Consider the following 27,500-nt stretch of genomic DNA (forward strand, 5'->3'; position numbering starts at 1 on the left):
ATTTGTCCTATACTGTCGAATGCGATGAGCCAAATTGCTCCTCGGCCCGAAAAACATAAGACAGCACTAAAAAATTGCTCTAAAACAAACAGAAAAAATTTTTTTTTCTGTCAAGCATCATAAATCAATGTCATTAAATGACAATTACATGAGAGAAACATGTGTCTTTTTTCTGGAGCCTTTTTCGATGACAGGTGTTATGAGAGACATTGATGCCGTGGGCCCACTATGTGCAAAGATGCAAAGAAACGCAATGTAACTTCTTTGCTTAGGATACTTCAAATGCTAATTAATGCCAGATGTCAATGTGACATTGATGACCAGATGGTTTGGAAATCGGTGAAGGAGCCATTTTTGGGCAATGATGGTTATGACCAAAAATATCCAGAATGTTCCACAAAGACATTGCTGTAAAAAAATTCCAACTTTTTTTCATTATTTAGCAATTATGTTATTTAGTCACCAATTAGCCGTTAATTAGGCGCTAATTATCTCCGTAACCGTTAAGTTAAATTTGACGAGCGTGATGAGATGTTTTGTAGGACACAGTGTGCTGAGGACCTCTACACTGAGAGCGCAAAGCTAGGAGATGCTGCTAGAGGACGTTAAAAATTTGGGAATTTCAAGAAACGAAGTGAATTGTATAACACAAACACGCACAACTTAACATCTCAAAATTGAATGTTTTTAATATGAAAGTAAAGTTTGAAGTTTTAATTAAAATTATTTTTATCGAATAAGTCCATCAAAGATTTTTCTGGTCGTCGCTTTTTTGGTGCACCGCTAACGTTTGGAGTCTCTGAACACGTGAGTGTTTGGAAACTGTCGCTCAGAGCCTCTCGCTTTGGCGTTTGAAAAGTTGTTCCGGACAGAACGTTCTCGTCAAAGTTATCGAAATCGTTTGGAGGGTTGTTGTTGTTGTTGTTAATTCCAGCAAAGAGATATGGGCTGGGTGCCGGCGTAGCAGTTCGACTTGGGTCAATTGACGGTGTTGTGGGTAGACTAGATAGTGTCGATTCACTGTCTGGCGAATCAGGTGATGAACTGATTCCCCGCAAGTTGGCCAAATCATCACAAGCTTGATATGCTCCGAGTTGATTTTCAAACAAGGGTACGCACTCACAGTCGAAGCGGTAGAGAATTCGTTTGATTTCTTCAGGTAATGTGTCCATATTACAATCTTGAAATGCTGGCAATACCTTTGCAGGTAAGTAACCTCCTGAGGTAATAATGCTGCATTCCGACGGGTCTGTTTTTTCGGGCACGGCGGCAATTGCCTTTATAAGAAGCTTTGGAAGAAGACAGTGATGGTAAGTGTTCCAGACATTGTCTTGTTTTCGTTGTTGGATGAGAACAACAAAGTTTTCATAAACTGTTCGATAAACCAAAGTTCTTTCACAGGAAGACTCAGATTCTGCGAGAATTTTAACCGAAATTTTAAAAGTTAAGTGTAAGAGAATTCAATTAAACAGGTTCGGAGTTGTTGCTGGAAACAAACTGCAATTTGACTCAACGCATATATGAATGCTGCCAAATATTAGCTCGGGGTTTCTGTGTAGAACTTTTGCAATAGTTTCACGTAAGCTAGGGGGTCACATCTGTTTTTTTAATTTTGAGCCAACATACACACAAAATTTTAACTTGAGCGTACCAAAGACTGTTATCTAGGGTTACATCTGTTTTCAATTAACTTTTGTTATGTATTGTGTTCAATGTGTGGTTTCTGATCTGAGGTCACATCGGCTTTAAATTTCTAGTTTATATTATTGCTTTATGCCTTTGAAATTGTGTTCAAGATGTATGTTTATTATCTGAGGTCGCGTCTGTTTCTAATTTCCTAGTTTATATGAGCGCTTTATGCATGTGAAGAAGTTCAAAAGTCTATCACATTCCTGTACCATATGTTTGCCATAAAAATCGTAATGAACAGACTGAAGTACCCCGTAGGCGTACTTGAGACTGTAATTGCCAATCATTTGTTTTTAATTGAGTGTTTGATGACAGAAGTGTAATCCAAGCTCGCCGCCCTTGAGTTGGAGAGTTTACAATATTTGTCGAGGGAAATAATATCAAGTTGCGCCATGCCTTTCACTTCCACTAAAAACACAGAATTCGGCGATTGTTATTCGACATTTCGGAAACTGATAAGCGCTTGATCAGTGCAACTGTGAAAACGTATGAAGGGACGGGGACCTATGTGTTTCTAAAATTGTTCAAGAAAGCGGAAAGCGATTACGAATTTCGGCAGAGAGTTTTTCTAACTGTTCAAGAATTTGAGAACTTGATTGAAAAGTCATCAGATATACGCTCTCAGTTCACCGAAGAGGAATCAACAAAACCACCTCCAGCAAAAAAAACACAATTTTGACAAAAGTCAGAAGAAATTTCGAAGACCAACACCAGCAACAAAAATGGTTGAGGCGATGTACGAGCGCTCGCCACCTTACTTTAAACAATTTCAAAAACAGTTCAAGTTTCAGATTGTCGAAGAGAAACCTACCCTTTCTAACACAAATGTTTATGCAGTGTGTATCCACTTTGATTGTGAGTTTTGTTGTTTAGTAACTAACCATTATCACGTTTAGCTTGAAGGAAACTTTGAAACGAAACCAGAATTTTTACAACCTTCAAAATGTTATTTTTGACTGCAACAACTTTGGAGACTAATGGAGACGTTTTTAAAAAGCTCAAATTGGCGGTTGAATTCAACAGCTCCGCAGATAAAGTTGACTCAAGTGCAACTGCCAGCTTTTGCCTGCCACAAAAATGTGAAAAACAGCAATGCAAAACGAGTGAATATGAATCAAAAACCCTGTGCGAAGATGCCAGTAGTTGCTCAAAAGTTGATCTACAACGCCCGTCCTCTGTCGAAACAAGTTCCAACTGATTTTGTTAATAGTGAAACTATCCGAAGAGTTGAAAACATTTTGTCTGTTCCTCATTCTGGTGCTTTTTGTCAAATTATGGATATTTTTGTTAGTGGATATGGAAAACTGAATTTTGATACTGATTTGTTGAGTGTTCGCCTTGTGTAAGAAGAAAAAATTAAATTTTGAAGAAAAAATAATTTATTGCAATCAAGGAAGGGTTAATACATCATATGAAAAGCAAAGCGAATTAATTCCTGCAGCTAAAACGCCAAAATCACTTCCTCTTTGTCGATAATGTCCAGAGAAATGAGGCAAAGACTTCGCTTGATTAGCATAGTAAGAATCCATTTTATTAGAACTTTTTGAATTGTAGTGTAAGAATAATTTTTCCAGTTCCCGAAAAAGGAACTAATTGTCCTGTTACCGTCCACAGTTCAATTGAAATTGAGTGATTTGTGTTGGTCAAAAGATCCTTGTAGTCTAAATTTGTAAAATTGATTCGATGAGTTGGTTCAAGCTCACATACACTACCGTTTTTCAGCCGTTGTTTGGAATCAATGACTCTCGAAAGAGGCGCCTTAGTGTCACCGACGTATTGGTATTCAATTGTGTTTGTATAGATGCAAATAAGATGGTTTCCAGCACAAAGGTCGGCAGGAAATTCCCCATAATATGCTTTTGTCTCATCACTTTCATAAGCCTGTTTTCATTTGGGTTCATTTTGTACCCAATATGAATTCCGTTACCGTCAGGAATACCTTCAAAACCAATGATGCTGGGGATTTTTTCACTGGGAAACGTAATTCCCTCATGTTTCCCTAGCAAAATTTCGTATTTTCCAGAGCTCTTAACTTGGGGTAATCCAACTGTGCGCTTAATTGTGACAAGAAGTTGCGCCATCGTATCAAATGTTCCTGGCATAAAAGCTAGTTTTTCTCCGCTATAAGCTCTAGAAATAACATTGGCTCCATAAGACATCTTTTGGGAATATTCATAGTCTTTTAAGTTGTACACAGTCAGATTTCCGTTTACAATATTTTCCATATTTGTTGGCAATATGATTTCATTTAGCGCCACTCGCCAATCACCTGATAGTTGAATTTCGTCATTAAAAAAATTCCGAAATGATGCAAGTGTGTTTGAATCAAACATTTCCATTGATGCGGAAGAAACAAGGTGAACTGTAAACTCGTCTTCAAACCGGTTATTGGACATTTTCATCGAGAGGGAGCCTGACAATTTGTAATTCTGGTTGATAAAAATTTCCTTGAATTGGTTCGTTGTCAGCGTCGATTAAAGAGTATGTTGGTGGGGTAAACGCAGGTATTCCCGTTATTTCAAAAACTTCGTCTGTGAATGATTGCTTATAACTTTTCCGGAAAGCTTTGTCCTTTTTAACTATTCACACAAAATCCCCAATGTAAAACTTGGGCTTCTGAGTTGTGCTTGTTTGCGCGATCAAGGACACTAACCGCTGTACATCCTTTTCTGTAACTTTATATGGGGCAAGTTTGGTTACCCGATTTACTCTTGAATTGATTGTTCTCACAAATTGGTCTAATTGGTCAATGCAAGAATATGTCAACTTTTCTTTGAGGTACCGATGAATTATCTTTTTTAGTGACCTAATGTTCCTCTCTGCAAATGCACACTTTTTTCGCTGAAAGTACTGTTTAAATGAATTCCAGGTTTGTTGCACAATTGCTTGAAAGCTCCAAGAAACTCTTTACCATCGCCCACCCACACTTTTTCAGACTGCTTATTTTTGATCATCTTTTGGAATGCTCCAGCTGTTTCCGTCGCATTCTTTGTTTTCAAGGGTTCTACACGTAAATATCTTGATGGACAGTCAACTGCTACCAAGATACATTTTATGTTACGGTTATATTTTGCTAGTTTGTCAACGTGCGTCAAATCCAATGACCAAATTTCAATAATGTCTTTTACAAAAACTTTAAGCCTGGGAATTTTAATCGAATTGAACAGGACTTTGTGAAAGACGGTTTTGTCTCCAAATAGGACTGCACTTTGCCTAAAGGTAGCTTGCTCTGAATATGTAAGCGTTTTGTGCTTCCATAGGAAGCTGGTCCTTTTATATAAAGTTGTTCCGAACGTTTTACTTCAGGAGAAGAAAGACCATTTCTTTTGACTGGTCTTTTTTTTGTCTGTCGTTTCGTCACTTGTTTCTTCCTAATCTCATGTTGGGGTTTATTTGGATCCACTACTGCGGGGTTTTTCTCGGCTTGGGTAGAATTTTTGTTCACTTTCCGACAAGTTTTCCAAGATTTGCTTGGCATAAGTGTTTGCAACTAAATGCGGTGATATATCGAGTGCAGTCAAAATTTTTGAATCATTTTTAATATCAATTTTTTTTTGTGGTTTGCTGCAAATTATACAGAAAAGTAAAAGTTTTAACGCTCAGTGGTTCTTTATTGATATGATGGACATTGTTTCCTCCAATGGAAATGACGTCAGATTGCGTAATGTGTTCGAGTAAGATTTCAGATCGCTTAATTTTGTTTTTCTCCATTGGTTCAAGTTCAGATAAAATTGAATCAAACTGAGATTTTTTTGTTTCTTTAATATTGGTTCTATCCCACTTTCATCGCTGAGTGGTTCTGATATTTCCTCCTTAGTAGCCTCCTTGTTTTCGTAAACACTGCTCAAAGTTTCAACAGGCTTTTCTTCTTTTTTGTGGTTTTTCAGACTGATTTCTTTGATTTAGTGATAGTTGAATTGCCTTTTGTTCATAAATGGGTTTTTTTTGTTTTTTACGGGTTGATGTAACAAAAACATTCGTTTTGGAATTAAAATGAATTCTTCTGTATGCATTATTCTTTTGTCAAGTATCGATAGCAAGAATATCCAAAAATTCTCACTAACTCTGTTTCTTTTGCTAAAAGTTTTCTCTTTTTTTTCAAACTTGTTCGATTAGATAGTAGTGTTTTGAATGATTTTTCGTAACATTCTAATTTGGTTTTATTAACTGGAACGTTTCCATTGACAATATTGAGTAAGCACTCGCAAAGCAATTTAATGAATTTATAGGAGCTGTCCTCATTATTCTTCCTACAATTGAGTCCGATGTATCTAGCATCTGCCGCAGCATATATAGTTCTTTCTCTCTCATCAGTTAAGTTGGTGATAACAACTTTAGCTGATGGAAGATAGAAAATTGATGGACCTGGAGGAACAATATTTGAAGAGTAACGTAGGACGTCGGATGTTTTTGGATCTAAGTCGATTAACAAACGACCAAACTGCTTCCTGGTTGCTAGTTTCTGAGTTTCCTTCAAAAATTGTGTGTTATTTAGTTGTCGGCCAATAAAATTAATTTGCTCTGTGTCTCGTGGTGATTCGAACAAAATTATGTGTGTTGTATTCAAATCAATTGTTCTAGACTACTTGCTCTGTTGAAACAAGTTGTGTTTAACATATATTACACTAATGTTTCTATGTCGCTCCGCAGTTGCTAACTTAGAAAACTCTTTGTCGTTGAAAATATCTTCACATGAAAGTAGTATATTATACCTACGTAAAGAAAGGGGGGTTGTCATTCGACTCTTAACCATAGGATAATAGGTAGTGGCGGTTAGGATAGGCGGGATAAAATCTTTCCGCCTGCTGTTTATTGCCGTTTGGATTGTTCTATTCCGCCGTTCTTGCTAGTTCCTTCTGGTCGTTTGAATTTAACGCTACATGTAAAAAGTAGTCTTACTACCCTAATAGAGGGGAGGGGCTTATTATGTGATATTTGGACGTGTGATTAAGTGGTTTTGGTCAGTTTTTCGCAAAAATTGATAATTATTGGGAAAATGTGTGCATAGATCAAATGGCAACTATAGCAACGCTTGATTTGAAAACTATTCACGAAACTTACAAGGAAATCCAAAAAGAATATTCACAATACGGTAAACAATTTTTATACTTTTTAGCCACTTGTCTGCATTTGGATCCGGATCTTGTTTTGGATATTGCGTTGAAGTTGCGGCCGTACGGAGGTTTGATTGGTATTGATAATTCTTCGTTAGACAAATATTTCAAAAATATAAAAATTTTGAGATTACATGCCATACTCCACGACGCTTCCAGTTTTGTTTATGAATATAGTGAAAAGGGTCCAAGCTATTCTTACTTATTACCTTATTCAGTGACAAATGAGTACCTTGGTCATGTGACTGGAATTGCTTTTTGTTTATAGGTAAAATCTTTCAAAAATAGTTTATTCAATTTGCTGGAATGTTGAAATCCGGAGCGGTTGTTCTTGATTTTGAAGGCTTTGGAAGTAAAAAATCTGGATTTATGATAAAGGAACTTGCGGTATCTACCGAAACTTACAACGATATAATTTCGTTTTTACCTCCAAAATCATTTAACATACTTTGTTCGAGTGAGCAAAGATCTTTCCTGTGGGTATCTAAATTCCTTCATGGTCTCTCGTGGGAGACAAGAGAGTACTCTTATCATTATTTGCAACAGATTTTTCAAAGTATAGTTCTTCCATTTCCCTTTTCTGATATTTACGCACAAGGATTAGAAAAAACGGAAACTTTACGACAGCTGTTACAGAGGAACCTTATCAACTTGGAAACTTTGTTCTGCCCAAAAATTGAACACTTGAAGTTATATCGGGAGACACCTGTTTGTAAATTACATGCATTGAGTTGCCCAAAACGACAGTGAAGCAAGCATTGTGCCAATAAGAAGGCAAAACTCTTTTATCAGTGGCTGACGAATGAAAGGTCGGTTAGAGAAACCAGCTCCGTCTCTACTAGAAGTGAGTTTATCTTCAAATTTGACAGTTTACAGTTGCATAACGCCTGAAAATCAGTTAACGGTTACTCTTATCAAGGAAGAAAAAATTGACACAAGAGGCCAAACAGTTTTGAGAACACAGCAGATTGTGTGTGTTGTGCTGAAATAGAAGCTTTCAAAAAGTATCTTTCTCTACTGGAGTACTTTCAATTGTACCATGTCTTTACAAAAGAAAATGAAAAGGTTGAAACTAACACCCTTACCTACGCCCAAGCGTGCAGTATCAGTTCTGATGTCTCTGGACGATGAGACTCTTCCCGATGACATCAAGCCGCTCATTAAAGAGAACAATGTAGAGTCAATTGTTTTTAGAGATAAACAAGATTCGATGAATGCAAACTATACAATCACTTACAAACAAGGAGACAAAGACTCTGGATATGTTTTTTATGAGTTTTTAATAGTTAAATAATTATGTAAAAATTCTTGGAAAGCAATTCATTTTTTTGAACAATTTTATTTCACAATGAGTCAAACCGAAGATCAATTAGATTCGGGTAGAGGCATAACTGACTTGGTTTTTGACGCCGAGCACAAAGAAAGACGATCTTGGAGGTTTTGCAATTCGAGATTGCCTCGATCAGAGGTTGTATACTTTACACAAATCATTATAATAATTTTTCTTTTAACTGTATCTCTCACCAAGTTGGTTTTTTTCAGTCTTGACTGTGAAGAATCCACATTTTGGTTTTCTCTTCTCTCTTGTACAGTTGGATACGCTCTTCCAAATCCAAAGTTATGAATAAAATTATCTCTACCACTGACCGGTTGTTCATGGCTGTTTGAGGGCCAAAGTTATTGTTTGCGGGCCCATGGCTGTTCATGGCTGGTTGCGGGCCGTCTTGCTGCGGGAAAACTGAGCTCATTTTCAAAATGTTATTAGTTGGCACATTTTTCCCAGAGTTTCAAACAGTTTATTATTTTTATCAGCATGATCAGCCAGAAATCCAATCGTTAGGGAAGAAACTGAACATACATTTTCAAAAATTCTCCAATTTTGAGTTCATTTCAGAGTTAGAGAACTGCCTTCTTGTGTTCGATGATTCATGTGAAGAAAATTTTAATGACAAAGAATTTTCCAAATTAGCAACCGCAGGGTGACATAGAAACATCAGTGTAATTTATGATAACACAATTTGTTCTAGCAAAGCAGATGGTCCAGAACATTTGATCTAAACACAACACATATCATATTGTTCAAATCACCCTGTGACAATTGAATAATGCACAATTTTTAAAAGAAAGCTATGAGCTCGCAACCAAAGAACCGTTTGGTCATTTATTAATTGATTTGGATCCAAAAACATCAGACGCCTTGCGCTACTGTTCAAATTTTGTTCCTCCAGGACCACCAATTTTTATCTGACATCAGCTAAAGCCGTTATCACAAATTTGAGCGATGAGAGAGAAAGAAGTTTGTATGCTGGGGCGGCTGCTAGACATATCGGATACAAAACTCAAAGACAAGCCCCAGCATACAAAGAAGTTTGTATGCTGGGGTGGCTGCTAGACATATCGGATACAAAACTCAAAGACACTTAAATTCCTTTGCGAATGTTTGCTCAACATTGTCAATGGTAATGTTCCAATAAGAAAAAGCGTTGTAGAAGGTTATGAAAAATCATTCAGAAAGCTATTGTCTAGACAAACAAGTTTGGAAGAAAAGAGGCAAAACAGATTTGGTCAAAATTGTTGGTTTCGCTTGTTATCGATATTTGACAAAATCATAATGCGCACCGAAGAATTCATTTTAATTCCAAAACGAATGTTTGCTTCACATCAACCGGTAAAAAAGAAATTTTGGACAATCCCTTTTATAAATAGAAAGCTGCACAGCTGTCTCTTTTGCAAAAAAACCAGTCGAGCTCAATGGAAAAACCAGAGAAAGCACTTGAACCAGTTGAGACTGCAAACAAACTGATGATTGAAACAGCAGAAGAGGAGAAAACAGAACCCATGAGCGAAGACAGCGAGATTGAACCGGTGGTGAAAAAACAAGTAAAAAGCGGCGATTCCACCTCCATAATGATAGAGCTAGAAGTTATGAATAAAAACCAAATCAAAAGATCATAAATCATACTTGACTTGATTAACCAATCTGAAACAGTCACCATAGAGTCGAACGATGTTCTTCACGTTAATAAAGAAACACTAGGCATCAAAGCTTCGACATTTCTGTACAATGTACAGCAACCGATTAAAAAAAATTGACATTGAAAAATACTCAAAAATTTTAATTGCTCTTAGTATCTCACCTCATCTTGTTGCAAATACACATGCCAAGCAAATCCTGGAAGCCTCGTCTGAAAGTGAACCAGAATTTTTCCCAAGTAGAGAACAATCCAGTCAACAAGAGTTCTCTTCTACTCGAGAACGACTCAGTGGCTCAAAACCAACCCGAAAAAAACTATCAAGAAGAAACGGACCAAACGCCAGAAAAAGAAGAGACCAGTCAGAAGATGTGGTCTTTCTTTTCCTGAAGTAAAAAAACTGGATCAGTTGTATTTAAAAGGACCAGCTTCGTATGGAAGCATAAAACGACTACAGACTCAAAGCAAGCTCCCTATAGGCAAAGTCCTGTCCTATTTGGAGACAAAGCCGTCTTTCACAAAGTACCGTTCAATTCGAATAAAATTTCCTAGGCTTAAAGTTTTTGTAAAAGACATTAACGAAATTTGGTCTCTAGATTTAGCACACGTTGATAAATTATCAAAGTACAACCGCAATATCAAGTATCTCCTAGTAGCGGTTGATTGTTTGTCAAGATATTTACGAGTGGAACCATTAAAAGCAAAGTACGCAACAGAAGCAGCTGAAGCATTCAAAAAGATGATCAAAAACAAACAGCCCGAAAAAGTATGGGTTGACGATGGCACAGAATTTCTGGGAGAATTCAAACAATTTTGCAACAAACGCGGAATTCATTTATATAGTACTTTCAGTGAAAAAAAGTCAGCTTTTGCAGAGAGGAACATTAGATCTCCCAAAAAGATAATTCATCGGTATCTCGAAGAAAAGTGGACCTATAGCTACATTGACCAATTAGACCAATTTGTGAAAACAATCAATTCAAGAGTCAATCAAGTATCTAAAATTGCTCCCAACAAAGTTACAAAAAAATGTACCACGACTAGTTTCATTGACAGCCCAAACAAGCTCAAAACAGAAGCCCAAGTTTTACATTGGAGACTTTGTGTGAATAGTTAAAAAATATAAAGCATTCAGGAAAACTTGCAAGCAATCGTTCACAGACGAAGTCTTTGAAATAACGGCAATACCGACATTAAGCCCACCAACATACTCCTTAGTCGACGCAGACAAAAAACCAATTCAAGGAAAACTTTATCAACCAGAATTACAATTTTTCAGGCTCCCTCTCGTTGAAAATGTCCAGCAACCGGTTTGAAGACGAGTTTACAGTTAACGTTGTTTCATCCGCTTCAATGGAAATATTTGATTCAAACACACTGGAATCATTTCGAAATTTTTATAATGACGAAATTCAACTTGCAGGTGATTGGAGAGTGGCGTTAAGTGAAATCATATTCCCAACAAAAATAGAAAACATAGTGAACGGAAATCTAATTGTGTACAACTTAAAAGACTATGAAGGTTCCCAAAAGATATCTTCGGGAGCTAATGTTATTTCTAGACCTTATAGTGGAAAACAAATTAGTTTTATTCCAGGAACCTTTGATACAGTGGCACAACTTCTTGCTACAATTAAGCGAACAATTGGACTGCCCCATTTTTCTTTCAGAGAGTTGAAGAGCTCTGGAAAATAAGAAATTTTATTTGGCAAGTATGAGGGAATTACATTTCCCAGCGGGGAAATTCCTAGCGTTATTGGATTTAAGGGTATTCCTGACAGTAATGGAATACATATTGGGTAAAAAATGATTCCCAATGCGAACAAGTTTATGAAAAGTGATGATACGAAAGCTTATTATGGGGAGTTCCCAGCTGATCTTTGTGCTGGGAAGCATCTAATTTTCATCTACACTAACATAATTGAATATCAATACGTTGGTGACACTAAGGCTCCTCTTTTGTGAGTCATTGATTCAAAACAACGTCTGAAAAACGGTAGCGTTTGTGAGCTTGAACCAACTCATCGGATAGTTTTTACAAATTTAGACTATAAGAAGCTCCTAACCAACACAATTCAATTTGTTTCAATTGAACTCAGAACGGAAACAGGACAATTAGTTCCCTTTTCGGGAACTGGAAATGTTATTCTAACCCTACAATTCAAAAAATTTTCCTCCTAAAATGGATTCTTATTATGCGAATCAAGCAACGTCTTGGCCTCACTTCTCTGGACATTATCGTCAAAGAGGAAGTGGCTTTGGAGCACTAGCTGCAGGCATTGGACGTGTTACGCTGCCTTTAGCACGTCGTTTCATTTTGCCTACAGCGAAGCGTATCGGGAGAGAACTTTTGAAACAAAGTGTTCCAGAAATTTTGGATGTAGTCGGAAGCAATAAATCTTCTAAACAAGCGTTAAAAAATACAATCTTAAAAACTGTTAAAAAACAGACAGGGGGATCTCGACGAAATAATTGACGTCGGAGGAAGTCAAGTCGAGTCAAGCCACAGAAGGCGATCAACAAACGCAAAAACACCACTTCAACGAACATAGCTTCAAAAAGAAGTCGGTCAGATTTTTTTGCCAGAGTGAACGATGATCGCTAATTTGTTACCATCAGAAGCAACTCACAGTTCTTTGGATTTATTCGCAAACCTTCTCTTTTAGTAACTTTCGATGGTAGTTTTTGTCAAAAGTTGAGCCCAGTCTACAGTCCAAATGGACCCATGTTAGAAATTGAAGTCGCAGGTGACCGAAATATTTTTATTGACTTACAGAAAATTTTCTTGGAAGTAAAATGTAAAAATTGTCCAGTCATCAGAAGCTGATTTGAGATATGACGCAGGAGCAGCAACAGATGTTACGAAGCCAGATGCTCCCTATTTTTGCAAAAATGTGTTACATTCACTCTTCTCTGACTGTACAGTGTCTGCTAATGGACTAAAAATTTCAAACGCTAACGGAAACTATGCTCATAAAAGTTTTATTGAAACATAATTTTCACATAACAAAGATGCAAAAAACATGGCATGTCAGGGTTAATCCTACGAAGAAAATCCAGGAGCACTGTCAACTGGAGAAGTGAACAGAAGGAAAGCCTTAGTGAGGCAATCAGCTGAGTGCACATTCTACGGTAAAGTTGCAGTCAACTTTTTCACCTGTGACGTTTGCTAAGCGGTGTGACTCTTTGCATTGCACTTAGACGGCCAATAGATGAATTTGTTATAAAGTCTGACGATGCTGCCAAGCACTACAAAGTAAAAATGGTCGAAGCTAATTTGTATGTGCGCAAGATGACATTGAACGATGATGTTGTATCGGCTATTGAAAAAAATTTATTAACAAGTCCAGCTTCGTTTCCCTACCTGGAGACTCTAACAAAAACGTTTCTGGCGTCAACGGGTCTCCACAGTTGGAAACAAGAAGATATTTTTTGCCAGAGAACCGATTCGTAGACTAGCAATTTGTCTGAACACTGACGAAGCGTTTCTTGGTTACAACAGACAAAATCCTTTTAATTTCCGCAAATTGGACATTGAGCAGATTTATATTTATCGAAACGGTTTACCTGTGGCAGACAGTCCGATATCAACAAGTGATGACAAACGTCTTTACTTTAACACAATATCGGATTTAGCTTACATCGACAATGGTCATGGAATAAGTTTGACAGATTACCCAAAACATTTCATAATGGTTTTTGATTTGACCAGCACCCAACAAGCATCCCACGATTTTGTTCATCCTGAGCTTACAAATTCGTCAATTTCTATTGAGTTGAAATTTTCTGCGGCCTTACTGAACAACATAGAAATATTCATTGTTGGCAAAAAAAGCTAGCACAATATTTGTTGATAGTGCAAGAAGAGTATCAAAGAATCACATTCTGTCAAATTATTGATGGATGAAGATGATATTAATGGTTTAATCCAAGGTTGCAAAACTCTTAAATATAAATTCCATGGTGTGTTTGCGGCCAACAACTTTCCGGAAAAAATGAACAGAAACAGCTTCCTTGTTTTTAATGCAGCAACTGCTGAAAATATTGGCACCCACTGGTTACTATTATGCAGAAAAAACAATCAACTTTTGTTTGCCGATCCCTTTGGTCAGCCCATTTCATCGTACAAACACCTATATCAAAGAATCGTTTTCGTTGGCAGCAATCACAACATCTATCAACTCTTCGAGAATCAACCAATTCAAAGAGCAAACTCTAAACTTTGTGGACTTCTTGGTATTTATATTGCTCATTTTGTTTTCAATGCTCAAAAACTTGTAAATATTAGCGATAATGAATTGATTCGTTTTGCTTTTCATATAATGTTCTAACCTTACTAACTTGAGAAATTTATTTTTTTTCAAAACTTTACTTTTTCTTCATACACAAAGCGAACACTCAATAAATCAGAATCAATATTCAATTTTCCATATCCACTCATAAAAATATCCATAATTTGACAAAAAGCGCCAGAATGAGGACCATACAAAATTGTTTCAACTCTTCGTAAAGTTTCACTATATTGAAAGCTGTATTCACTATATTTCACGAATTTGAAAGCTGTATAGACAAAAGGCACAGGAACGCTCTGATATCGTTTCAATGTTTCGTTTTCAAAAGTAGTTGTATCAATCAGAAGGTGATAATGGCTGTTTACTAAATTGCAAAATTCGGAATCAAAATGTGTACACACTGCATAAAAATTTCCAATAGAAAAGCTAGGTTTTTCTTCAAGAATGAGAAATTTGAACTGTTTCTGAAATTGTTTAAAGTAATTTGGAGAACGCTCAAACATCGCCTCAACCATCGTGGTTGACAACTTCTTTTTGATTTTTTGGTTTCTTCGCTAGTGGTGGTTTTGTTGTTGACAGCTGATCAGCCACTGAGTTCTGTATTTTGCTAGCTGAGCTGCCCAAATTTTCAAACTCTCCAAGAGTTAGAGAAATTCTCTGTTCAAACTCGTAATCGTCTGTTGCTTTTTTGAACAATTTCAGAAATACATATGTCCCTGTCCTTTCATAGGTTTTCTGCGTTGCTCTGATTAAGCGCTTATCAGTTTTGGAAATATCGGAATAACAATCTCCAAACTCTGTGTCTTTAGTGGACGTGAAATGCGAAATGCATAGTGTCCAACTTATTTTATTACTTTCAAGTGTTTTAATGTGTAAAACTCCAGCCCAATGGGGCGGCAAGTTGGGTTTAAACAAGTGTAGTCAAACTGACTAATTAAATCCAAATGATTTGTGAATACAGGCTCAAGTATGCCTATGGCGTACTTGAGTCTGTCTGTTGTTCACATACTGCATAATTAATTTCAGCTGTGACCTTACATAAGACAAAAAACATATGTGAACATAGGTGTGTACTTGGACCAGCAGTGCACTGGACACTTTTTATTGGAATTATATGCGTACCATATGTTTTGAGAACACAAATGTGACCCACCCTGGGTGGGTATTTGGACAAGCAGTGCAGTGTACACTGTTTACTGGAATTACATGCGGACCACATGTTTATAACTTGGAACAGATGTGACCCTAGTTGTGTATTTGGACCAGCAGTGCAGTTTACACTGTTTATTGGAATTATATGCGGACCACATGTTTTGGTTCTATAGAGAAAACAGATGTGACCCTAGGTGTGTATTTGGACCGGCAGTGCAGTGTACACTGTTTATTGGAAATAAATGCGGACCATATGTTTATAACTTGGAACAGATGTGACCCTGGGTGTGTGATATAATTAGAAGCACAAGTGAACCTACAGCAGTAAGGAAATTTTGATAAGAATAAACATGCACCAGTGTGCAATGAAATGCTAATAATAAGATACGCTCTATATAAGAACTGAGTTAGTACACACTATAAAGTGTATCAACCCATGTATAATAACAAAATTTAGAGCATATATCAGAGCACATACACTACCAAAATTAAAACCATATTTGAGCCCGGATATAATTTGTTGAATTACACGTTGTGCAATATAACTTTAAAAATAGTTATTCATTTTCTTTAAATCTTGCGTTCAGTGCACTTTGCTCTCTTTCAACAGTTCGTTACCAGACAAACACCTACCAACAGTCTTCTATCAAATTGGTTTTATTTTTTTCTCAAAATTTGTACAAAAATTATGTCTGCTCAAATACTTGCTGAATCTGTAGTTTCCTTGGAGGGAACCTTGGTTTATCAGACAGTGTTCGAAAACTTTGTTGTGCTTATTCAACAGAAGAGACAAGGCGATGTTAGGCAAACTTAACAGCACTGTTTGATACCTAAGCTTTTCCTTAACGCAATTGCTTCTTTACCAGAGAAGATAGAACCAGCAGAATGCAGTCTTATTACATCAGGGGGACATTTACCTCCAAAAACTTTGCCAACATTTCAACATCTTGGCATGGAGTCATTACCTGACGACGTTAAACGAATTTTGTTTCGTTACGATTGCGACTGTGTGCCTCTATTTGAAAATCAGCTAGGGGCTTATCAAGCTTGCGAAAACTTAGCTGAAATGTGGGGCATAAAGTCATCACCTTTCTCCCCAGAAAATCAATCGCAATTGGATTCAGCCAGCCTGCCACTAACACCAGCAGTTGATCCGAGTCCCAGTTTGACACCGACATCTAGTCCATCTCTCTTTGCGGGAATTCACAAGAACAATTCTACGGCTCTGTTCAATGACAACCAGTTTGATACAGCGTTACTGTCAGCTACACAATTTCAAACACCAGAACCAGCACGTGTTTTTGGTGTCACAGATACGCCAAAGATTTGCAATGCACCAAAGAAACGGCTACCTGAGAATACTTTAATGGACTTATTTGATTAACTTGAAAATTAAACTTAATGGATCACCACAAAACTCTTTTATATAGTGAGATGCTAACTTGATTTTGTTTCACGAATGTGTCATTTCAACTTTTTAAAAGCTGAGTTTAACTTTTTATATCTCTTTTATAGCTTTAAATCTGCTGAGTCAAAGAAATTAAAACTTTGCTACTGATCAAGTTCGAACATGTTCAGAAAAGATTTTCATTATGACGTAAACATTCGTTTCCTAACAAACACTCAATTATTACAACTACTATGACGTGATGAGATTTTTCAATATTATATCCAGAAATACTTTTCCCAATCTGCAAAATTTTTGTTAATATTAAATATATTAAACATAAAGTTTAGAGATATAGCCACATGTGAGAGTATGCGGTATTGACGCTAATGACATGCTAACTCCATGCCACAGCTATAGCATGGATTGAATTCCAAATTCAATTCATAAGTCGAAGAAATGTTCAAAAAATAAAAAATAATCAAAGAAAATTTTTCGAAAAAACGCATTTCAAACGTCAAATTTTGACACTTATTTCAGTAGATTCCCTCTTCAGCTTACACTAGAATCAACTCTCATTTGTTACTTGGGGATCAATTGAAAAAAAAGAGCATGTTGGTTTAAAAAAAAACGAAAAAAAAAATTTTTAACACATGACCTCTGACCTTTGACCCCAAAAAAAGGGTTCCAAAAAATACTTGGGATGAAACTGATTGTTCAGTAAGACTCAGCATACTCTAAAGTACAAAACATCTCATCACACTCGTCAAATTTTACTCATCCGTTATGGAGATAATTAGCCCCTAATTAGCGACTAATTAAGGGTTAATTAACCTAATTACTAATTACTGAAAAAAAGCAAATTTTTGCAACGGTTTTGTACTCACTGCTTGATGCCTGACATTATTGCTCATAAGCATCATCATCAAAAAACGGCTCCTTCACCGAATTTTGAAACATCTGGCAATTAATGTCACATTAACATCTGGCATTAATTAGCATATGAAGTACCCTAAGGAAAGATGTTAGATCGGTTTTCCTTACATTTTTGGACTTATTGGGCCCGCAGTGTAAATTTATCTCATAACAGCTGTCATCAAAAAAGGCCTCAGAAAAAAGGCACATGTTTATGTCATGTAATTGTCATGTAATTGTTAATTAATGATTTGATTGACAGAAAAACAAACATTTTTTCTGTTTATTTTTGAGCAATTTTTTTATATGGGTCCTATGTTTTTCGGCACGGGGAGCATTTTTGCTCATCACACTTAAGAACGTAGGACAACTCTAACCATCCGTAATTGAAAATGCATAAAATAGCGCATTTTATTACAATTTTGAAAATTAGCATGTTTTTTCAGGTTCTCAAAAAAAGTTTTTTGACACAAACGATGATCAGCAATATTCGGTGGGGTTCCTTGTGGTGGTATATCTTGGCATACGATTGCAGTGGAGAGTTGAAAACACATCTTTTTTTCTCTCTAAAGTAACAAAATTTCGAAATAAAGGTATGCGCCAAAACCGACCAATCAGAAAACAGCATTTCAAAACTTCGAATTTGGCGCCTATACAGTACTGTAGTCTCTAATACTGTAAACCCGAGAAGCCATTTCTTGTTCATTCGTTTCTACTGTTCGTACTCGAGTTCAACAATTCTTTCTTACTAAAGTTAGACAATTCAATGGGTTTCCAGTGTCGTTATTGTGATTCTATTCTGAGTACAAAAATAAATCGCTCCAGGCATGAGCATAAATTCAATCCTGATGAGATTGGTTTAACCGTATACCAATGCTCATTATGTGAGTTTACTTGTCGGAAGATTTCTTTGCTCGAAGACCACATGAAAACTGCACACCAACGATTCACCAATTGCTGTCAAGGCTGCCTACTCGGAGTCAACGATTGCCATCTTTACGTACAGCATATGACTTCCATTCATCACTTACCCGTCCTAGGTGAACAATTTCAGCCTCGAGACACTCCGTTGGAAAGTGCATTCAATGGAGTGCTGAGATCGTTCAAGTCAACAGAGACCGAAGAATCCAATGATCTCGAAAAATTCATGCGGATACAAAAACTCAAAATAGACACTCTAATAAGTGAGCGGCTTATCAAAGTAAAATTGCGGCTTATCACTATGTGCAAAATTGCGGCTTATCAAAGTTCTGTAATATGAGCCAGATATACCAGAAGATGATCGTATTGAAATATACGCAAACTCTCTGAAGACTCCTGTCTACGCAAACGGACTGTCAGATGAAGCGTATTGGCAAATGGTGGAGAACATGATGAGCGTATTGGCAACATTCAACTCATTGGGAAATGGTTGAACACTCGAAAAAGTTTTCAAAGTTGACGTCAAATTGGCACGTTTCAGACCAATTCATGGTTCATCATACATCGCGTTGCCATCAAAAATTGCCAACTGTAGAGGACTGCTCAACGTTAGGAACCACGAAGATCGAGATTGCTTCAGGTATTGCTTTGTGGCGGCTTATCACATAAATCATCAAATAAATCTAGATAGAATTGATCGAAACTATCAAGCCGACAAAACTTCACCAACTACACACAATCAACCAGGACTTCATCAACCTCTGGGCGATTTTACTATGCTCATGGGCTTTGCAGACATTCCTCAATTTGAAGCACTCAAAAACGTTCAGGTAAACGTGTTTGGATACGATAACGGCCAGTTTTTCCCTCTGAAAAGTTTGTCATATAGTTCAGATTTTGTTGTGGATTTACTTTTGCTGTACGACTGTGACCGTCATCACTACGTCCTCATTACAAACCTTGTGCAGGTTGTTTGCTACGTGCGAGGACTTGATTATAGATTCTCTTACAACATTTGTCGAAACTGCTTTTGGATTTGTCCAGAAGGACTTGAAAGTTACAACCTACATCTCAGTATCTGTTGCAAAAATGCACCTACTGTCACTCATATGCCTTCGAGTGAGAACAACTCATGCAAGTTCACGAACTTGGATGCTACGTGGTTTGTCGCTCTTGTTATCTATTTTGACTTCGAGTCTTTCTTACGACCCGTGTCTACTTGCAAGTGACCAAGTGATAAAGCCTTTACACAGATCAAGGAGATACATGAACCGTGTGGCTTTGCGCTAACAGTGATAGATCACCACTCATCAAAGCCAATCTTTCATCATGTAGACACTTCTCCTGCTTGCATGACAAATTTTGTCAAAATGCTTCACAAACTAGCCAGAGATATTTATCAGCAGAAAAGGAAGCACCCTTTCTTCAAAGGCGATAGACGAAACTTGGGAAAATCTAACGCTACGCACTTTTGGATTTGCGAAAAGATCCAGAGAACACAATTGACCTGGACCACTGCCACTACAGTGGTAAATTCTTGGGATGGGCACATGAGAAATGCAATCTTTTGAGACGAAATTTCAATTTCACCCCTGTTGTGGGTCATGACATTCAAAATTATGACTTACATCACTTTTGCTTGGCATTGAAAAACTGCGAGCCAACCACCACCATCAGCGTCATACCAACCACTGACGAAAATTACATATCAATGACATTTGGTGTGCTTATTGACACTTTCGTAACGGAAAAGGGAAAAACAGTGAAAGTTTACGAATATCCTTGATTCATAGACTCATTCAAGATGATGAACAGTTCTTTAGAGAAACTTGTTGAAATTTTAACCGATGACCGCTTCGAAATAATGAGGGCAATGTTTTCTACATTATCTGATGCCAACCTTCAGCTACTTAAACAGAAAGGCTACTACCCTTACTCTTATGTGACTGGTCGGTCCAAGTTCAGTGACACCTGTCTCCCACCACTGAGCAAGTGGGGTAGCACTCTGGACGGAGGGGCAGTGAAGGTAACGGAGACTAATTTGCAACATGCACGCAGGATGTGGGAAATTCTGGAATGTGGAACACTGCAGGATTATCATGACTCATACTTGAAGCTCGACTGTGCACTACTCGCATGTGTTTGCGAATTCCGTCCACAGTTGAGTTTCGATACGTATAAACTGGACTGTACGCACTTCTTCACCTTACCCAATATGGCTAAGGAAGCATCACTTAGAATCTGCAAAGCCAATGTCGAGTTACTGACTGAACGTGAACACTTGGACATGATTGAACCCGCAATTCGCGGTGGAGTCACATCTGTCTTTGAAAGTCAGCGCTTCACTGCAAATAACTCCTATATTCTCAACCACGACAGCCCGGAGGAATCCTGTTTTGGTTTTTGTGTCGACGCTAAAAACCTTTATGGCGGCGTAATGCACTTAGAGAAACTACCAATCGCCGACTTTACGTTCAACACAGAGATTCAAATTCAAGAGATTTTGGACACCGCCGATGACGCTAGCATTGAATACTTTGTAGAGGTCGATCTCTCTTACCCGCCGAGTCTTCATGATGAGCACCGCGATTTTCCGTTGGCGCCCACAAAAGAAGTGGTTGAAGACGAGTGGTTGAGCGATTACCAGATCGAATTGAAAGAACAGTACAATCTCCCATCTTCCAAAGTAAAGAAACTCCTGCAAACATTCTTTGATAAAGAAAGATACGTGTTCCACTACAAACTGCTGAAACTCTATGTCCAACTCGGCTTGGTAATCAGAAAGGTTCACGTAGTGCTTCAATGTCGACAAGAAAACTGGCTATTGCCATACACTCCACTAAATAGTGAAAAGCGGCAAGTTGCGTCAAAGAAGTTTGAAGAGAACTTTTATAAACTGATGAATAATGCAGTTTATGGTAAAAACTGTGAATCCAAAAGACGCAGAAATAAAATAACAATTGCACGAGATGCAGAGCATGCGCTAAAGATAATATCCAGATTTGAGTTTGATCGCTTTATGATATTTGGGGGGAATTTAGCAGCCTTGACCACACGACCGAAGTCCATTTATTGGAAAACTCCCACTATTGTGGGAGCGACTATCTTAGATCTTGCAAAATTCCACATGTACTCATTCCATTACAATGTCATGCGCCCCAACTTTAACTGCCTTCTTTACAGCGATACAGATAGTCTCCTTTATGCGATAAAAAGTGACGATTTTTATACATAGTTATCGCAGAAGCCTCAGTCAGTATTAAGTCATTTTGATTTCTCAAATTACCCACCCAATCATTTTCTTTTTGATACCACTAAGAAAAGAGTCGTCCTCAAATACAAGGACGAATTCGCCGGCGACTATTTTACTGAATTTATCTGTTTGAAGCCGAAGCTGTACTCCATCCTGTCAAAAAGTAAGTTTATTCTCTCATAAAACAAAATTGTTAGTTGTTGTATAAAAATTCGTTTTGAGTTAATAGGCATCTGGAAGGTGTTAAATCGTTTTATATTTACATAGGGTGTTATTAATCATAATAGCACCTAATATTTCTCATTTCTTTCTTTCTTTCTTTCTTTTAGGTTGTCGAAAACTTTCAGCAAAAGGGGTTACGAGGGCCGCACAACAACATCTTTGACACGTCGACTTCTTAAACACTCTCAGCACTGGAAACCACCTGCGCTCAGAGAACACCAGGATTGTGTCCGACCACCACAGGCTGCAGACAGTTACTAAAAACAAAATTTGTCTGTCAGCTTTTGATAACAAGCGCTATATACTACCCGATGGCATAAAAACGCTCCCGTTTGGCCATTATGAAATTGGTGATTATGCTATCGATGAAATTGATTGGAATAACGACGATGTGGAATGGGATTATGACGATTTTAGCGACTTGCTCTTGAGCTCGAACCCAGAGTGGGATAAGAGTTTTGTTGTACCACACTCCTCTCCAGATACCACCACCACCCAAAGCTCCAACACATGGCAACCACCAGACCCCGGTTTTGTTGCCGCTCAGAATATAAATGATTCCGATATTAGAAGTAGCGATATCGTTGATTTCGATGCCAGTTTCGAAGAAAGCTCTACGACCGATAATCCGTTCATTAATTTTGAAGCAGAAGAAGCAAGTGAAAGCGAGTCATAGGTCCCAGTGTGCAAAACTGCAAGGCGATATTAGAGTGCATAATTAAGTTTAATTGCCCAGAGAGAGACACGCAAAACTGAACCAGTATTGATTTTGCATGCAGTGTGAAATTTGGTTTTAATTTAATTTGTTTGAGTGTTTTGAAATCTAAAGCAAGCGGCGAGACAGAAAGCAAATTTAAAGGGAAACAAGGGCGGCAGAATAAGGAAGGGAGGGGAAATAAAAGAGTGGAAATGGAGAGATTCAGTAGGAAAGGGAAATATAGAGCGGCGGAAAGATTTCATCCCGCCTATCCTATTCCCACTTAACCGCCACTACCTATTATCTTATGGTTAAGAGTCGAATGATAACCCCCCTTTCTGTACGTAGGTATTATATACTACTCATGAATCGTCAAAAACAAGCAGACAGTTTTCTAACTCTGAAACGAGTTCAAAACCAGAAAACTGTTTGAATTCTATGTTCAGGTTCTTCTCTAATGACTGATAATTTGGCTGATCATGCTGATAAAAAGAAAAGATTTTTGAAACTCTGGGGAAAAAGTGCCATGTAGTAACCTTTCGAAAATCAGCTCGGTTTTTCCGCAACACAATGGCCCGCAAACAGCCAAGAACAACCTGTCAGAGGTTGAAATTATTTTGTTAATAACTTGGAATTAGGAAGGGCGTACCCAACTGTGCACGAGAGTAGAGAAAACCAAAATGTTGATTCTTCGCAATCAAGTTTGAAAAAGACTAATTTGATCAGAGAAACACTTATCAGAAATATTATTACAAAAATTTGTGTAAAATATACCACTTCTGATGGAGGTAATCTCGAATTACAGAACCTCCAAGACCGTCTTTCTTGATGCTCGGCGTCGAAAACCAAGTCAGTTATGCCTCCGCCCGAATGTAACTGGTCTTCCGTTTGACTCATTTCAAAATTTTATTTGTGAAAAATGAATTGCAAAGTGATTGTATAATTTGCATTTATCGAGTCTACTTTATCTCTGAAAACAATGGACTCTACATCGTTTTCTTTCGCCCGCTGCTTGATTTCCTTGGGAAGACTCTCATCGTCCAGAGACATCAGAACTGTTACTGCACGCTTGGGCATAGGTAAAGGGGTTAGTTCCAGTCTTTGCATTTTCTCTTGTATAGACATGGTACAATTGAAAGTACTCCACGAGAGAAAGATATTTCTTAAAAGCTTCTATTTCAGCGCCACCACACACAATCTGCCGTTTTCTCAGAATTGTTTGTCCACGGGAGTCAACTCTTTCCTCCTTGACTAGTGTTACAGTCAATTGATTGTCGGGCGCTATTCAACTGTAGACTGTCAAACTTGGAGATAAAATCACTTGAAGCAGTGATGGATTTGTCTTCTCTGGAAGTCGATTCATTCATCAACCAGTGATAGAACAACAGGGCTTTCTTCCTCGCGCAATGCCTGCCCTTCTGTCTTTTTGGGCAACTCAGTGCATGTAGGTTGCAAATAGTAGGAGTTTCTTGATATCCTTTCAAATGTTCAACTTTTGGACAAGACAATGTCTCTAAATTTATTACGTTTTTCTGAAGTAGATCCGTGAGAGTACTTGTTTTCTCATTGCTCTTGGCGTAAAATATCGCTAAGGGAAATCGAAGAATAATGCTATCTATGATTTGTTGCAAATAGCAGTAAGAATATTCTCCCGTTTCCAAAGATGAAGACCGTGCAAAAACTTAGAAACCCACTGGTAAGGTTTTTGATCACTTGAAGAGAGCGTTCTGTATGAATTGGGAGGTAGAATAGAAATTATGTCGATAAAGTTCTCAGTAGCAACAGCAAGTTCTTTAACTATGAAGCCAGATTTATTCCAAAAACCTTCAACGTCGAAAACACCCGCTCGTGATTTCAGCAATTCCAACATACTGAACAATCGTCCTTTGAGAGTTTTCACGTAAAGACAAAATTCATGGTCGGTCACGTGACCAAGATACTGGTTTGTGACTGGAAAAGGTAAAACGTATGAGTAACCCGGTCCTTTTTCGCTAAACTCATAAACGAAACCCGCAGCTTCATGAAGAATAGCATGCAATCTCAAAATTTTGAAAGATTTGAAATATTTGTCCAACGACGAATTATCAATACCAACTATTCCCCCATAGGGACGCTGTTTAAGAGCAATGTCAAGATCAATGTTGGGATCCAAACTCAAACAAGTTGCTAAAAAGTACACAAATCTTTTTCCATAATCAGGATAATTTTCTTTCAAAAATAAATAGTTTTCGTGAATACTTTTTATGACTACCGTCGCAATCGTTGATGCCATTCCCTTCCCCAAAGGTTTTCAAAATGAATTTGTTTTTTCCTTACATGCCTGCCCAATTGTTTTGTCCTCGCGCTTGTTTTCTTACTCTTCCCCTATATTGTTTCCGTAGAATTTACATGTAAAAATATTAACTTTTGTCACCATGCAAATAATCCATACGGTATTATCCCATGTAATAATCCATGCATACCCTATTATCCCATGGCTAAGGATCATTCCATATTATCACTATGCAAATCTATACCCTATTATCCCCATGCAAATCTATACCCTATTATACCCATGGCATGATGACCCCCCATCCTAGTGCTCCCTATATTTACTACTTATATATATATATATATATATATATATATATATATATATATATATATATATAAATTTAAATATAATTAAAAATTGCCCGCTAAACTCATTACTTTTTCATGAATTCGTTTTGCCAGTATCCATTGTTAGCTATTTTTTATTTGCTCATGTCGGTGTACAAATTTTTACTTCGACAGTTTTTCTGGTCCTGATATTATAACTTATATCATACTGCAATTAATTTGTAATGTTTTTGTGCTGTTTTATAAAAGTCATTGATCTAGAGCGAAAATGAGAGATCCATCTTTGATATTGAGAAACACCATATGTGTTATTGTTCATACTGATTATTGTCAATTTTGTACAGCTGTTATATCATTTCACAATTAAAGGCAATTTGTGTTTGTACAATTTTTGTTTACGTCTGTAAATCACCTGAACTTGGTCGTTTCCATCTGCGTAGGTGGGGCATTCTATGGTGTCATTTTGGGTGGAAGAGTCGTTGCCCAAATCAAAGTAGCCGTATGATTGAATAGCGTTTAGAGACTGGAGTTGAAATTCAGACTCGGAAGGTGCATTCTGCCCGTTGTAGAATACATAAAACTTACGCTCGGCATAGTTGTGCAGAACCGCCAAAACATCTGAACAAACAAGATTAATCTGTCGTAGCTTCATCCAAACACAAATAGTTTTTCATTCTCCCTTACCACTATCGTAAAGTAATAAACAACGATATTTATAATAAACATAATAATAAAATGAAAAATCATAACAAAAAGAAAAATAATAAAAAATACTAACAGTAATAATAATAATAATAATAATAATAATAATAATAATAATAATAATAATAATAATAATAGTAATAATAATAATAATAATAATAATAATAATAATAATATAAATAATAATATTAATAATAATAATAATAATAATAATAATAATAATAATAATAAAATAATATTAATAATAATAATAATAATAATAATAATAATAATAAAAATAATAATAATAATAATAATAAGAGTAAAAATAATAATAATAATAATAATAATAATAATAATAATAATAATAATAATAATAATAATAATAATAATAATAATAATAATATTAATAATAATAATATTAATAATAATAATAATAATAATAATAATAAAAATAATAAGAGTAATAACAATAATGATAATATCCAGGATGAAGGCCGCGACCCAAGACAGGTATTGGCCGGACCGACTTGAGTCGCGGACAGGGGGTCCGGTGCGACCGCACCTAATGGTCTGAAAAAAATTTGGGTCGCGCCTTCCGTCTGGTCAATGTCAATTTCGGTCTGTTTGGTCTGGCCAATGCCCATATTTCGGTCTGTTCGTTCTGGCCATTACCCTTACTTCGGTCTGTTCAGTCTGGCCAATGACCATTTTTCGGTCTGTTCGGTCTGGCCAATACCCATATTTCGGTCTGTTCGGTCTGTTCGGTCTGGCCAATACCCATATTTCGGACTGTTCGGTCTGGCCAATACCCATATTTCGATTGTTCGGTCTGGTCAATACCCTTATTTCAGTCTGTTCGGTCTGGCCAATACCCATATTTTGGTCTGTTCGGTCTGGCCAATACTCATATTTTGGTCTGTTCAGTCTGGACAATACCCTTATTTCGGTCTGTTTGGTCTGGCCAATACCCATATTTCGATTGTTTGGTCTGGCCAATACCCTTATTTCAGTCTATTCGGTCTGGCCAATACCCATAATTTGGTCTGTTCGGTCTGGCCAATACCCATATTTTGGTCTGTTCGGTCTGGCCAATACCCATATTTCGGTCTGTTCGGTCTTGCCAATACCCTTATTTCGGTCTGTTTGGTCTGGCCATTACCCTTATTTCGGTCTGTTTGGTCTGGCCAATACCCATAGTTCGATTGTTTGGTCTGGCCAATACCCTTATTTCAGTCTATTCGGTCTGGCCAATACCCATAATTTGGTCTGTTCGGTCTGGCCAATACCCATATTTTGGTCTGTTCGGTCTGGCCAATACCCATATTTTGGTCTGTTTGGTCTGGCCAATACCCTTATTTCGGTCTGTTTGGTCTGGCCATTGCCCTTATTTCGGTCTGTTTGGTCTGGCCAATACCCATATTTCGATCTGTTCGGTATGGCCAATACCCATATTTCGGTCTGTTCGGTATGGCCAATACCCATATTTCGGTCTGTTCGGTCTGTTCGGTCTGGCCAATACCCATATTTCGGACTGTTCGGTCTGGCCAATACCCATATTTCGATTGTTCGGTCTGGCCAATACCCTTATTTCAGTCTGTTCG

At 37.3% G+C, this 27,500-nt stretch overlaps 1 long non-coding RNA gene across 1 annotated transcript in view; it reads right to left on the reverse strand.

Annotated features, from left to right (window-relative positions):
- The window catches only part of LOC142344761 (uncharacterized), a 65,053-nt gene extending 39,226 nt beyond the window's left edge, over positions 1-25,827 (reverse strand). The window contains exon 1 of the long non-coding RNA XR_012759276.1: positions 25,628-25,827. This is a non-coding gene — a long non-coding RNA (uncharacterized LOC142344761). The remainder of the gene's footprint in view (positions 1-25,627) is intronic.
- Between the last annotated feature and the right edge of the window lie 1,673 nt (positions 25,828-27,500).

This window comes from Convolutriloba macropyga, chromosome 1 (genome assembly GCF_964194025.1).
Source record: "Convolutriloba macropyga chromosome 1, txConMacr16.3, whole genome shotgun sequence".
NCBI lineage: Eukaryota > Metazoa > Xenacoelomorpha > Acoela > Convolutidae > Convolutriloba > Convolutriloba macropyga.